The sequence below is a fragment of the Triticum dicoccoides genome, chromosome 2B (assembly GCF_002162155.2).
Source record: "Triticum dicoccoides isolate Atlit2015 ecotype Zavitan chromosome 2B, WEW_v2.0, whole genome shotgun sequence".
Lineage (NCBI taxonomy): Eukaryota > Viridiplantae > Streptophyta > Magnoliopsida > Poales > Poaceae > Triticum > Triticum dicoccoides.
The window spans coordinates 69,663,065-69,679,275 of NC_041383.1; the positions used below are offsets into that span (position 1 = coordinate 69,663,065).

At 41.9% G+C, this 16,211-nt stretch overlaps 1 long non-coding RNA gene across 20 annotated transcripts; it reads right to left on the bottom strand.

The window, feature by feature from the left end:
• Nucleotides 1-2,161: 2,161 nt before the first annotated feature.
• On the bottom strand, nucleotides 2,162-10,212 carry LOC119362202. 20 transcript variants are annotated; one of them, XR_005173183.1, is made up of 12 exons: nucleotides 9,496-10,212; nucleotides 9,380-9,422; nucleotides 8,859-9,047; nucleotides 8,075-8,632; nucleotides 7,573-7,654; nucleotides 5,680-6,682; nucleotides 5,476-5,578; nucleotides 3,821-5,393; nucleotides 3,556-3,698; nucleotides 3,043-3,091; nucleotides 2,469-2,708; nucleotides 2,162-2,391 (listed from the first exon to the last, which is right to left on the bottom strand). It is a non-coding gene; the product is annotated as an uncharacterized LOC119362202 (long non-coding RNA). The 20 variants fall into 20 exon arrangements; XR_005173176.1 differs by having other exon boundaries at nucleotides 5,680-7,654; nucleotides 8,075-8,178; XR_005173178.1 differs by having other exon boundaries at nucleotides 5,680-8,178; nucleotides 8,589-8,632.
• Between the last annotated feature and the right edge of the window lie 5,999 nt (nucleotides 10,213-16,211).

The following is a 16,211-nucleotide window of genomic DNA, read 5'->3' on the forward strand; positions in this document are numbered from 1 at the left end:
CTCGTCGGCGCTCTCGGGTGCCCGTGGTCGATCGCGGGAGAGAGAGAGAGCAGAGGAGGAGGAGGAGGGGGTCCAGAGCGAGAGGGGGGCTTCAGGGGGCTGCGTGGCGCTCGAGGACGACTCCGGGGCGCCAGGGAGGCCAACAGGGAGGCAGGAGGTGGCCATGGGTGGCTGTGCGCACCGCACGCAGCTGCTTCTCCTCCTGGTAGAGGAGGAAGACGACAAGAGTTGCGGTGGTGGGCTGGGTTGCCAGAGAGGGCTGGCCAGGTGGGCTGCCTACTGGGCCGCAGGTAAGTAGGCCAGGTAAGTGCTTCTCTCTCTCTTTTATTTTCTGTTTTCTATTTTTCTGTAATCTTTGTGGCTTTATTAAAAATACCAAAACATTTCCAAAAATCCTGAAAATAGTTGTGGGCTCTGTTAGGATTATTCCTAGCAGCCCACACTTAAGTTCAGAATTAATTGAGCACTTAAAATAATATATAGCATTTAAATGCCCAATTGCAAATACTATATGATTTAATTCAGTGACCAAATATGTCATGGAAAAATGTGCAACACCTCTGGTCATGGTTCTAGCATTTCCAGAAATGATGAACATTTTTGAAAGCCATTTGGATTCACCGAAAATATTTTAGTTGAACCTAGTGAATTCCTTTGATTCTAGGGTTTAGGCAATCCCCATTTCAAGTTTCATAAAATTTAATGATGCATGGATGCTTATGCAAAGACAGACAAGGTCTAAGCTAGGGCTGTGACAGTTGGCTATTTCCCACAAAAAATATATAAGGTTGGGTATTGTATTATTACTTTTTTTCATCTCCTCTCTATCTCTTTCTTCAAATTTATTGTATTTAACTAGGAATGCGTATATAACTAGGCTCTTGCATGAGAGCTCACTCCCCTTACTTTTTCACATCTCTTTCCTCCACATAGGCCCTATATAAATGGAAGGAGGGAGTACTACTATGAGCACTGCATACTCTAGTATAGATGTTGTCAGTACTCCACGTGTACTATTGGATAGGGAGCTTAAAAAGTTACTATTGGACTGGCTATACGTGGCGAAATCCTAGTAGGAAGAGCATGCGCGAGAACAAGCACATTCACGTGGTTGAAAACAAATTGGAAACCATCTCGAGTACAAATCTAGGAGTACGTACGAATCTAACAATATTGATTGGGTGTTGTTGAATGTTGATACTTTTTTGATCAAAGTAGAGATACTTTGACTACACATAAAACTTATATGTAAACTAGAAAGGATAGGAGGGAGTATATTGTATGTTCAAAAACGAAACGAACATTGAATACCCTTTATATATGACTAGCACATACGCCCGTGCGTTGCAATGGGAGAGATATTTTATTTTCGACAATCAACGGGGAAGATAATCGATGTCTCCACAAAAAAATGGTCTCCAAAATGGTAGGCGAGAAAGCAAGGAGTTGCGGTCTTCTCATTGGACATATTTGGCCCGTGAAATCTTGATAGTGGTGGGGTTGGTATGCGTGGTGGCGAGCACCCAACTCATGCCTTTCGCGTCCGCCTCCATCCCGGGTTGTGCATGCCTCCTCATTTGGTGGATGTGTGACGACCTTCGGACATGGTTGCTTCGACTACTCTCCTACAGCGGTGTAACTGGATGGGTGCCTAATGCAGCGCATAAATACTGTTTCACTAGATCGTTGATGGCGCGCGTTGCTGCGCCCTTCAATTTTTTCAGTTGGATGATAGGAACTTTTTAATGCATGGGCTCATGAAAATAAAGTTAAGGTTGTGTAGACAAAGAATATATGTTCGACGGTAATCAAAAAGATAGATAATCTACATCATTAGTGTCTTAGAGAACATGTTGACACATCCATTATTTGCGAACACCAGAGAAGAATCATAAATCAACATAGCCAAACGCTGCAACCTGCCCGAAAGACAAACACCTTGACCTAGTAGTACTATCCTAGGGTTCCACCGGAAGATGGTGACACAGGCTTGCAAGTCTAATGTAGAGGAGAGGGGCAAGCATTCTCTACAATGGAAAGGCTCCGTGAGAAATATACGCTAGATCGGAAACGCGCCTTGGCTGAACGTTTTGTCCCAGCGTTTAAACAAACAACAATATTGTTGCAACTTCGTATAAGATCATTTGTCAAAGTCATGGCAGAAGGCAAGGCAATCACATGTAGCAAATGCAAAGCAACCATGAGGGATTTTGTCAGTAGAACCGTTCGTCAATCCACATCAAGTTTGACACAGACAATGTACTTTTCATACAACAAAAATCAAGCCACAGGGGCAACAAAGAACCTATGTAGTTCCACAGAAACATATTTGTTGATAGATCCACCTGATCGTCTTGACGTTCAACATTTCATACGCCACAACACATGAACCTGCTATGATTAGTTTGTTCAATCACTTGAAACAACATTTTCTCCATTGACAACAGAGTTATGAACCTTGAACTAACCTTTTCAAAGATTGGATTATTAGCAACGGCTTCCTATGCGTAGTGTCGAAGCCGAAGACACATAAGAGATTTCTTTCAATCTTTGACCAACCCCGTAGTTATTGTCGCTCTTTCGTCCACACCTTTCATCAGGCGGACTTGCCCCGCTGCGCATCCACACACGAGTTGAGCCCACATGCCATCGACCGGTAAATTGATGTGTTCTGCAAGCTCCATCTCTGTATAGCGAACTGAGAAATACTGCAGGTTGCAAAGACATAATGGTCAGCAGATGAGCAAAATGTACATCCATCGAAGAAAAGAACAAAATCCTCCTCTGCAAAGAGCAAGGACGGGGGTTGATGCCAAAATTGTCTCCTGATCAACAGTGGAAAAGAGCAAGGTACCAAATAAAGCAATGAAGGCAGCAAAAAAAACTCTTTTGCAAGGACCAAGGACATGCCTAGAATCTATATCTATCCATCTCCTCGACGGTAAGAAAGCAAGAGCAAGATACACTATCAACCAAGACAGGGCACATGAAATATATTCTCTAGTAACCACCGAGTAAATAGACGAACATAACAGAGCTCACCCTGTACAAACGCGAATGGCACAGTCATGGGAATGACAACCGCAAGGACCTGTAAATCAATAGAAGAAAACATCACAAGGATTATGGACCTTGAAAGCATAACACCTATTAAAAAAGCAAGAAATTCCAAAAAATGGAAACAAGGGAATTAATACAAATAAAATTTCAGTTTTCTATTTTTCTGGTCTCGACACCTTAAGGCCCATCCTAAATATATCATTATATAACCACATAAGTAATTGCTAGGATATTTCACACAAAACTTGAAATAAAATCATACCTACCCTACCATTACTACATGCTCTCACTTCACTGATTCATCTACTGGACAGTAATCTATTCAAACATATGCATAAACATTGGCATTCATTGGTGTGCAGACCAGGTTTAAAATTTAAACCCTTAAACTTATCGTATAAGGAGAGGTTCATATGACTAATGCAGAACACTAAACATCAGAGTTGATCAAAGAATCAAGTAACAAGAAGGGATGTTAAAGCACATATAACTCACCATGATAACTCCCTAGCTGCCCCCTTCATTCCATGCTCTGTTCTGGTGCATACGTACACAGCTGGGCAGCCATTCAACTCAAAAACAAATGTCTGACCTTCTGATTCCACACCAGGGGCTAATCAAATGACAGTATAAATCTCCTACAGTAGAGGAATAAATACAAGTTTAGAATTGGCAATTTCATAGTGACAGTATCGAAACCAAAAAATATTACATGAAACTGAAATAAGAACACAATTATATGCAGTAGCGGAGCACTCACTTGTTATATATTTATTTGTTGCGGGAGAGTACCCAGCACTCAGTTGACATCAAGGAACATGCATCTATATGTAACAAACAACTTGTAAGTTAGCAGTCTGTATAATGTGTCATTTGTAGAAGCATTTCGGTGACACTTGGTGGGCTTAGTGTCGTAAATCTTGTCGAGCTTGTTTTGCTGAATGCTAATTGTGTCTGTCATACCGAAAATATTACTTGCAACGACTGAATAGAAGTCAGGTTTTCAAAGCTTATTTACATGAATCTTTTGATGGTAGAAGAAATCGTGTCTGACTTGAAATGAAATTATATGGTACTTCGCACCGTTGAGCAGCACACAAATCAAAGGAGCTAGCAACAATCTTTACAATCGCTACAGAAGACCGAGTCCACAACATATAAAGCGTACAGTGCCAGGTAGCAGAAACAAGATGCAAATCAACATATTGTAAACTGAATTTCTAGAGAGTATGGAACAAGGGAGTTGGGATGATTCTGCATGTAGTAACCAGTTATCTGTACAGGATGGAATACACAAACTGAGGTCTTCATTCTTGCACAGGAAACTCAGAATTGTACTTGGTGATATATAGCTTCCATATTAGGTGACATATTTGGGAGAGTATGAGTGGTTTACAAATCAAAACCGAGACGAAAGGGTGGTTTATGTGCTCCAGCAGTGGCAGAGGAGACTCTCCTTCTGCGTTAAGGCAATCTGCAAATAGAGTATGAGTGGTTTTCAAATCAAAACTGAGAAGAAAGGGTGGTTTATGTGCTCCAGCAGTTGCAGTGAGACTCTCCTTCTGCGTTAAGGCAATCAGCAAATAGATCTTCATACATCAATTGTATTCCAAATCTTTTGATTGGCAACATATGTTCCAAAAACCAGTCACCAATCAGTACTATGGTGGCTATTAAAGAATATAACCATGATCAAGATATAGTAATAAGAAAACCTTTAAATATGCTTAGAACAAATTTTGGGAGAACAGGTTATGTCAGAACCCTACAACAATGGCATTGCAAAGAAAACATTTTCTGGTGCTCATTAGAGAAACATGACATCCACTTTTTAATCGAATTCAACTTGGAAGAAGCTGAGAACAATAGCTCCTAAAACTGGGTTGTCGTATTCGCCAAGATTTGAATTGCCTAATGGGATTTAATGTTCACACAGTACCCCCATCTCTACATGTTCAGTCCTAAACTAACACAGTACCCCCATCTCTACATGTTCAGCCCTAAACTTACTACCTGCACAGCTCACAGTACTAAACCAAACATGTATAGGACAATCATCAACCTTACATATCGTATACAGACCAATCAAATACACTTGGATCTGACCACACATGCAAATGGCAAATAATGACAAACCAAATGACAACAGGAATCACAAATCCTCCTGGATTTCACAGTTGGCAGGTACAGCAAACTAACCAATAAACCTCTCAAAGAGTGGGCCATGAAGAAGAGCACCTTCGTTGGAGATGCAGGAGGAAAGATGGCCAAATCTGAAGGAACAACAGCCACGGACCCAGCAACGACCCTGGCACCAAACCCTCACAACCAACCTGTGCAGCCGAAACCAACAAACACGCATGAGGTACGAAGAACAGGACATCTGGAAGGATAAAGAAGGAAGGAAGAACGAACCTTTCTGATGGCGGCGAGCGAGCAAACGGCGGCGACAGACGGGAGGTGTGCGGTCAGATCCGGAACCAATCGCAACAGGACCATGAAATCAGCCAAGCTCGTCCTACCAAATCAACAACAAATTAGACAATGGACATTGATGGAGATGCACAGGAGAGAGAGGGGGTGTGGGGGGTGTGGGGGGAGGGAGGGAGAGAGAGGAACCTAAGAGCAAGAGGGCCCTGGCGGCGCGAGAGCGAAGGGGCGGCATAGTTGACCAAGGCCCGAGCGCCGCAACACCTCGAGGTTCTCCTTCCTCTTGCTTCTGCCTCTGCTTCTCCTTCTATCTCCCTCTCACGGCCTTGCTTGCGTAAGTTAAATACCTGGTGCTCCTCCGGTCGACAGAGATGGCGTGCTCCGCCTGGGTCTCCTCCTCTGCCCCGGTCGTTTGTGCGCCCTCTGCTCGGAGCAGGAGGCCTCGCCGAAGGCGCGCCCTGGGCATGGTCGAGCAAGACGGCCCGAGGGCCGGCAGCAGGTGGCGGCTCGGCCTCCTCATCGGGTTGGGAGGGATGAGACGGAGGTGTCGGAGTCGCCCAGCGCGCAGCCATGGAAACGACGCACACCGTCTGGCGCACTCCGCTTGGCCTCCTCCTATCGCTCCGCCTGGCCTTCTCTCGACGACGTGACGCGCGAGCTCGACGGGGAAGCGGCGACGCGGGCGGCAAGCCCTCGATGGCGACCGCGGCGCGAGCAGCAGAGAGAGGAATGCGACGGGGAAGAGGCGGCTAGGTTCTCACCAACGAGGGGGGCGAATGGGAGGACGAAGAGTCAAGGCAGCCGGCGCCCTCACCTCATCCACACCGACGGGCCAACCAGTGACGAGCACGCAACAGGCCTGAAAAGACGATAACGCCCTCGGTGGGTCACTGGAATCACGGCGGTGGCAGGAGATATTTACCTCTCTCCCGCTAGGAACGAATCAGCCGCCGACACGTGACAGACCTGGACGCGAATTGCCACTTGTGCCCTCGGCGGGATCCAGAAATTACGCGCGCGGTGGCAGCCCGGGGCGCACACTGTTTCGATCCACAGTAACACGTTTTTATCCGACGGTGTGGCTCACTCCAGAGCGAGATCGGACGGCCCAAATCGCATCAAGGTCCAGATCCGACGGCCAGGAAGCGCTAAACTCTGAGGAGGCTGAGGCTCTCCCGGTATGTATCTTACCCTGATATGACGGATTATTTTAATGGAAGGAAAGGAGAAGAGCAAACTTAAGGATTTTATTCGATAACAAAAGACCCGGATTACAAAAAAAAACAAATCAATATAGTACATACGACATCACCAAGCAAAACCGTTTAATAAGTTGTAACTAAACTTTGGTTCCATTTGTACAGTTCCTTATTACAATATTAACACCTTTTACATTAACTTATAGGATGGTACCATTCTTCAAATTTTGTCAAAGGTTTTGTTTCCTTCCAGGGAGAGGTCAATGTGATCTGTAGTAATGGATGAAGCAAAGGGCAATACAATTCGAACATGCACTACTATTGTACTACAACTAAACTAAACATGGGAGGTTTAGTAGGCATCTGAAAAATACTGAACTATCAGATCATGGAGTGAGCAACATCAACATGTGTTACATGAGCAACGCAAAAGGTTGACACCGGATGTATCCATCGACAGGACAGATCCCCACCAATGATGCAGCAGAGAGGAGAGGCCTGCACCTGTATCTTTTAAGAAGATTGAATGCCAAAGTATGTAGACCCAATGGATTCAAATCCTAACAGTTGCTCCAATGATTAAATCAAGAGCAAGGCATGTTCCTCCAAACCAATGAGAACAATTCGACAACCATGAACCCAGACTGTTTTGTAATTGTAGTTGTCCACGCATATCCTTAACCAAAACCATGATAACCAATCAAGGAAAAATAGAGAAAAGGAATTGGTCTAACAAAACAGAACACTGTATATAGGGCAGCAAAATGCTGACCTAGGGTCCGGCTCCGAACAAGAGCAGATTGCTGGTATGTGGTATTGATGTCGTTGATGGGGAAAAAGGTTAAACACAAGGGGAACAAAAGCCTGCCATCATCTCCCTCACCTACAAGCCGCACCCTCGGTTGACGTCCCCTAGAAGTTGACTTGGACGCCACCGCGGGGAGAGAGCAAAGAATATGTCGCCCCTACCATGTTCATGTTGTTGAAACTTATTTTTAACACAATCCACTACTACAGATAAAATATATAAATAGGAAGTTTAGTTTGCACTGCTGAAGCTCACACTGAACTATCTACATATACCTACCAAGATAATAAGCCTAGTCGACATGACTCATCATAAAAAGGAAAATATTAGCAAATAAATTATTTAAGAAAGTAGAATCAGAGAATAATAAGACAAGATCCAGATAAGAGCAGACTTTGAGAAAATATTAGAGTAATTATATGGTGCAGCTTGGATCTTAATACAACAGATAGAGCATAAGTGGCACTGGCAACAACCAAACTAATTTTTGACGGCATACTTAAATGTTCATTGAGTTATGTGCAGAGTAGTTACAACAAGTAGCAGACGAAGCTCAGTGAGAGAAGATGATATTTACCTCACCAATAGCTAATAAGTATCCTTCACAAGTTTAACTTTCCCATCGATCCAGAATGAATAGCGCACATTAGGAAAGAGCCTATGAAGTAAAAGTTTTGGAACCTGTTTGAGGAAAATATCAGAAGGGATTCAGTTAGAAAATCATCACAAGGGAAATAAACGATTAGAAAAACAGTTCGCTGATGCTGATTCACATTAAGCATGGCATCCTCCTCTCACCTTTCTACTTTTACAACAGAAAAATGCTTGCGGAGTCAAGAAACATATATGGAGATTGTGCAATCCAAATTTTTACACACTCTCGCAATGCAGATTAGAATGAAAACATGTCTGGCTCAGATGAATCAGTTATCTAGGTAAGAATGCATACTATTTTTAGCAGATTGTGTACAATTATCTTTACAAGTAACTTTTGGTTTACATTGCCTGCTAAACTGAACTTTAACTTGTGCACGAGCTCCATGCCAGAAGTAACTGGCACTAATCAGAGATGGAATAGGAAGAAAATATACTGATCAATTGGCCTTCTGGCAGAGCATTTGCAAAGATAGCTATCCTGCAACATGAATAGACTCAGGCTTTAATCTTTCTCTGGTATATGATTTGCTCAACCTACAAATTCAGTGATATATATGCAGGGAGGAGAGTAATATGCCAAGAACCTCACACAAGTATACCTTAACTTGCTTTCATAGATGTAGCAAAATAATAGTATCAGTCCATCCTATATATAGAAATATAAAGATGAACGACTGGATTTAAGAGCCGAACCTATAGGCTACCTTTTTTTCTCTGCCAATACAACAACCAGATGGGGCCTTGGACGAATTTGCGTGTCTAGCACGGGTGGAGGCAGAAATGAGACGACCTGCTCGCCTATGTGATTTGTTCGTGGGCGCATGCACGGCCAGGGCACTGATCCTCATCTCCTGAGAGTGTTAGGATGGGGTGTCATCCCTCATCCGTGGCCGCTGCCACTACAATGATTAGGATTGGAGAGACGTACCAACCATACATAATACTCCCTCCGTAAACTAATATAAGAGCATTTAGATCACTATTTTAATTATCTAAACGCTCTTATATTAGTTTACAGAGGGAGTACCTATATATAAAATTTCAGAAATGAGATCTAACAAACTTCGTAAGCAGTTATCTGTGCTTCTTGCTACTGATTGCAATGAAAATGGATAATACATATAGAAAATATGTACAATCCGGACAGAACCAACGAGAGATCCTTAATATAGTTAAAGAATTCAAGGAAAAAAGTTTAGAACAAACTTAAAATATATAATCGTACCTATGTCCCAGACCATTGAATACAAGAAGTTTCAATGGGTTACCTACAAGAAATTTCAATGGAGAATGTAAAGCATTCACGCATAATCTATCAACTGCAAGGGTTGGCACACGTACCAGAACAGTACCAAGCTTGACCACACTCTTGGCCGAAGCTTCCCTATCCATGTCCACTGTCAGTTGTCAAGACTTGACGCCCATGCATGTTAAACTCAAAATCAACAGGCCAATCGACAGAAAACAATGTAGATCTCAAAAATATTGCACCACTGGAGCTGTAAGAAGTAAACAACAATCTATTTTCTTATGGAAATGTGTATTTGAGGAGAAAAGGAGCAAGAGGGGAGATGACCTATAGTGATCTCTATATCTGCTGAAACCAACGGATCTGGGTTGGATTGGCCGCTGCCGGTCTGCCCCATAGGAGAAGGCACCATGTTGTCCACTGCGGTCCTGCCCTTACTGGCAGAGGTGGTGTCCGCAAGACCGCAACCCGAGTTTGCGAGCGGGAGGATTGCGAGAGCGTGGAGAAGGTGCCGCGCCTCCATAGCCGTTGCCAGTCGCATGGAAGAGGCAGAGCCGTGGCCGCCCTGATCGCCCCCCTCTAGGACCGGGCCTGTTCGTTTCCATCGCCAACAGGAGGTGCTCGTGACCTTTGCCTCGCGCAACTGTGAGGCGTGAGCTAGGGGTTTCCCCGTTTGGGATTCAAGCAAATCACATGGCAAAGAGAGAAGAGGATGCGCTGCAGCAGCGAGGAGGATAAGCGGCGACAGGGACAACGGGGATGGCGGCGGCGCTACAGATTCGTCTCCCGAGTCGAGAGGGACGAAGGGAGTCGACCCACTAACCCTCACCACGGGAACCACGCAGAGGCTCTACTACTACCATGCTTCCTGTTGGGCCGGTTCGTTCGGCCCAATCAACCAGAAACCAGCGATTTTTCTCCTGGAGTAGCGCCCCCGAGGACAGTCGGCCCAGTAAACGGCAGACGTGGCGCAAAAATTACATCTGACGGCCAGGAATGCTCAGATCACAAAAACGAACCGCCGAAAATGCAAATTGCTGTGAGGGCAGGGATTAGGTGCGGTTATACTGTCCTTAATAAGCATAATTACGCATGAATATCTCTTCAATATGACAGTTTACTCTCTTTGATTATTTTTGTGCTCACGTATCCCCACCTTTTTTTTCTAATTAGAGTCAAACAACATATTCTTTTTTATTGGCACATACCTATAATTTATTAATTTATATCCAACCAGGAAAGACCAAACGCGCGCTGCTAACCAATGGACACCGCAAATATTTAAGAAAATACAATAGCTTAAGATTTGATTTTTCTATTTATTTTTGTGAACATTCAGAGAAATGTGAACTGCCAAATATTTTTGAAAACGTTAATTTTTTTAAAGCACAGATAGTTTTAAAAATGTGAACATTTTTTTTTGAAAATTCTACATAATTTTGGAAAAACACAAACAAAATTAGAAACGGGAATAGTATTAGAAATGGGAATAGTTTTAATGTAACAGAAACAGAACAGTGAAAAAAAATGAGCCGGCACAGTCCTGGGCGACCTGTGCATACCTTAACCTATTTGTCGCAACCCGTGACAAATAAGGTCTTCCCAACGCATGGGCAGGATAAATTACTGGGTTGGTTTTGTTGAGCTGGAGTGCGCCTGGCCCAATTGTGGAATTCTGGACAAACTTTTTGTCTTTTATAGTGGAGAGACGCACAAAAATTTAGTAACACCTAGATAGAATTTTTTTGGAAATGTGAAGTGCCGAATATTTTTGTCTTTTATAGTGGAGAGACGCACAAAAATTTAGTACCACCTCGGATAGAAATTTTTTATTTTCGGCGGTGAACGGATGAAAATATTGGAGAAACGTACCTTGCTTTATTAATAATAAGGTATAGATATAGATATAGATATAGATATAGAGGTATAGATATAAATGTATAGATATAGATAATTGAAATTGAAAAACAATATTTTGAAACCGTGAACCTTTTATAAAACACAACATTATTTAGTTTCTAAAAGGGAATATTCAAAAAAAATAAGAAATGTTTTCTTAGACGCAAACATTATTTTGTTTTTGTGAACTTTTCACTAGAATAATATTTTTTAATACTCTTTTACAAAATATTAATTTTATAAAAAACTCCAACAATTTTGAAATAGGATTTTGTTAAATGGCAACATTTTTTAAATGTTTGCGAAATTATAAAACCAGATTTTTTTAATTTCTAATATTTTTAAAATCAGGAATAAATTTTGTAATTCTGATTTCATTTGAATGTTTTAACGAAAAATTGAAATGCCGAATATATTTTGTATATTGTTATTTCACTGTAAAAACATAAAGAAGGGGAAAAGGTAACGGAAATTCGATGGCGCGGACGAGCTCGCCTGCTCACTGAATCGTGATGCGTCCGTTGGCTTCGGGATACACGGGGTAGACGGGATTAGCGGAGGCGGACGTGAGCATATTTAATGCATATACGTATGAGTTATGACAACCACACACGCTGTTATGTGACCGACGTCCAAGCGAAGTGACGGCGTTTTCTGGTTCGAACATGAACGTACGAGAGGGCGACCTCGTCCATGCTACTTTTTTTATGCTTAGCGATGTGCATATCGTGCTCCCGTTTGACAAAATTCTTTTTTTCTTATTGTTCTTTTTCTTTGACGCATTTTTTTTCTTATCAGTCGTACCAGAGGGCGCGGTGGAGGGTTTGCTTTGTTGATTGAAGAGCAAAAAGTGTCCCCACAACACCCGGCGTGTCACACGCGACGTACTTTTTTTTTTACTCAGCAAAGATATAATATTATCAACATACATGCATTCCGATAAACTTGAACCTATTTTATACTCCCTTCATCCGGAAATACTTGTCATCAAAATAAATATAAATGTATCTACAACTAAAATACATCTAGATACATCCATTTTAGTGACAAGTATTTTCGGACGGAGGGAGTATAAACATACTAGTTTGTACGCACAAATGCAATATGTAGCCGGCCTCCTTAGATTCAGAAATTCGCAAGCACGGCGGATGCACTCACCTGCCAAGCTGTGCCGACCGTTCGATTTGTCTTGTGATTCACAAAGTTGTTGAATCCCGCACGAGTGCACGTTAAAAAAAATCCCTCTGTTCTAGAAAAAAAGTAAAAAAAATCCCTCAAAAGTTTTAAGTTTCAACTATGAAACTTATGGTTTTTGCATGTAAAATTGTCAAATGTTAACAAGTTTTAGAGATACTCCCTCCGTTCCAAAATATAGCGCGCCCACGTTTTCCGAGGTTCAACTTTGACAGTAAATCTAACCAACGAGACCGATAGCGGCGGGAGCAAAAATTATACCAGTGAATTCGTATTCAAAAGAAGTTTTCAATTATATAACTTTTCTCCCGCTGCAGTCGGACTCGTTGGTTAAATTTATGGTCAAAGTTCAAGCGCGGAAATCGAAGGCACACAATATCTTGAAACGGAGGGGGATAATTTTAAGCAATTTTTTATGTCAGTCCTAGACACAAAATTTGATTTTAATCAGTCGCTCGTAGCCTCGTACTAAGTTTTCAACAATGAAACTTGAATTTTTTTTTAAAGTCATCAGAATAAATTCAAAATGGATTTTATTTGAAAGCTGGCCGCGAGAAACACAAATCTGAAAACAAAATTTAATTTAATTTTTTTATTTAAAATATATATAACTTTAAAAATCAAAATCCAAAACAAAAAGCCGGCACTATGGACTCGAGTGCCCCCACACATGGGTGCCTCAAATCCTCGTCCCCTAATATTTGATGTTTTTGATCTCTGTTATTGAGGGCCCCGTAGCCAGTCGTTGGAAAATTGTATAACTGATGCTTTGTGGTATCTGCTGTACTTGTTTTTTTTGCGAGTATCTGCTGTACTTGTTAACTTGACAGCGTGCTGTATGTTTATCAATGAGACTATCGTGCAATTAAAGTGGCATGATTTTTAGGTATGTGCATGATCTTCTGAATTCTCGTCATTTTATTTTTAGATTCTGTTTCGCTCTAAGAGATACTCATGTGTGGTTCAGGAGGACATTGGGACCACCGTTTGTTTACACGGAACCGTCTTCGTATTCCATTGTTGCATGCGGATGTCTGGTGTGTGTTTATACGATCGCATTCAATACAGCCTGAAACGCGTCGCTGTCCGATTGGTACAAGTACCGGGAGCAGGTGTGCTCGTCCATGCCATCGCCGCTCTCAAAAGGTAATCGTATCAGAAACAGAATACTGAAAAAACAAAAATGGGCCGGCCCTGTCCTGGGCGTCCTGTGCGTACCTTAACCTATTTGTCGCAGTGTGTGAGAAATAAGGTCTTCCAACCGCATGGGCAGGATAAATTACTGGGTTGGTTTTGTTGTGCTGGAGTACGCCTGGCCCAATTGTGGAATTCTGAACAAACTTTTTGTCTTTTATAGTGGAGAGACGCACAAAAATTTAGTACTGCCTCGGATAGAAATTTTTTATTTTCGGCGGTAAACAGATGAAAATAATGGATAAACGCACCTTGCTTTAGTAATAACTAGCACATATGCCCGTGCGTTGCAACGGGAGAGTTTTTTTGCGAGAAGAAACGGGAAAGATAATTCATAATTTTTTAATCCAATATTCTTTAAAAACACGAACAAAATTAGAAACATGAATAGTTTTTGAATTCACAAATAATATTGACAAATATTTTTGTATTATATTAAAGGGAAACATTCAAAAAGTTAGAAAATATTTTCTTAGACGCAAAATTTATTTTGGATTTTTAACATTTCACTAAAAAAAGAATATTTTAAAATATGGAACATTATATAATATGTTAATTTTTGTAAAAATGATCTCAGAGAATTTTTTTGAACGTTTTAAAACTTTTTTTTAAATGCGAACATTTATTTAAAAAGTGACCACATTTTTTGAATGTTGACAAATTTTGAAACGGGAATTTTTATAAGTTTCGAACATTTTTCAAAAGAGGAACAATATTTTGAAATGCTCACCATTTTTTTAATATTTGAAAAAAAATCTAAATATATTTGTAAAATTTTACTTGAAAAAAAAATTAAAGAAGAAATAAAGGAACAGGAAATATAAAAGAGAAAGAGAAAGGAGCAGAAAAAAATAGAGATAGAACGACCAAGAATGAGAAACGGGCCGGCCCATTCTTAGGCGCCCTGTGGGAAGGTTCTGCTATTTATCGCACCATACGACAAATAAGGTATTCCCTACTGTGTGGGCAATATTAAGTGGGCTGGCTTCGTTGGGCTAGAGCGCGCGTGGCCCAATTGTGGAATTTTCGTTGGGTTAGCTTAAGATATGATTTTTCTACTTATGTTTGTGAACATTCAAATAAATGTGAACTGCCAAATATTTTTGGAAACATTAATTTTTTAAAAGCACAGACAGTTTTAAAAATTTGAACATGTTTTTTTGAAAATTCTACATAATTTTTGAAAAACACAAAGAAAATTAGAAACGGGAATAGTAATTAGAAATGCGAATAATTTTAATGTAACAGAAACAGAACAGTGAAAAAACAAAAATGGGCCGGCCCAGTCCTGGGCAACCCGTGCGTACCTTAACCTATTTGTCGCAACCTGTGACAAATAAGGTTTTCCCAACGCATGGGCAGGATAAATTACTGGGTTGGTTTTGTTGAGCTGGAGTGCGCCTGGCCCAATTGTGGAATTATGGACAAACTTTTTGTCTTTTATAGTGGAGAGACGCACAAAAATTTAGTACCACCTCGGATATAATTTTTTTTAAATGTGAAGTGCCGAATATTTTTGTCGTTTATAGTGGAGAGACGGACAAAAATTTAGTACCACCTCGGATAGAAAATTTTTTTTTCGGCGGTGAACGGATGAAAATATTGGAGAAACGCACCTTGTTTTATTAATAGATATAGATTTGCGGATGCTATGATCACCAATTCAAAATTTTGAATCCGCCTTAGGTAGCACGTGCCCCCCTCGTTCTCTCTGCATTTCATCTCGGGGTCTGGAGATCGATTGAAAGAGGACTAGGGTGGGTACATGCGAATGATACTCGACGGAATGTTCAAATGAGGCATGTGGGAGGATGTACTCGACCGGAGGGCGACATGATCGATGGAGAAGAGGGTTGGAGAGGAATGAGAAATAAGCAAACGCCACATGATTATACTTGAACGACTCAAATAAACAATAAGTTGTCTCGCTTGGCCTACATAGTGAAAGGCCTAATGCGCAACGCGAAGCACTGACGCTCGAATATGGCCGGGAAAACAGGGAAACCGATATGTGGGGCACACCCGTCGGTACGACGTAGCGCAGACTAGTCCAATGGAGGAGCTGGCCCACGATCTCCTCGCCAACCGACTACCGTTCATGTGGGTCGTGGGGGCCAACAACGTGGCGCATCTCCAGCACCGCCACTGGACACGGTGACCGCGGTGAGCGACACACTCATATCGTCGCTAGACACGGCCGGTTTCAGTGTGCCGAGGGTGGCGTTAGTGCTGTGGCACGACCAACAGTATGTTTGGTTTGTGCCCAAGGTTGCCCCATCAAAGCATTGGATAGCCAAAATTTTGGTTGAGGTATTGGTTGGCCATGATTTGGCCGACATTGGCAAGAAAAATGAACTAGAGTTGGCTAGAGTTCATTGACATGCGAAAAAAATGGCAACCATCCAAACAAAGACCAATCTTTGGGTCATGACCAAAATTTTGGTAAGGTGCACTTTGGCCACAATCCAAACACACCCAACACCCGGCTCGTCGAGGATGCACGGGGCGCCGCGACGCATCC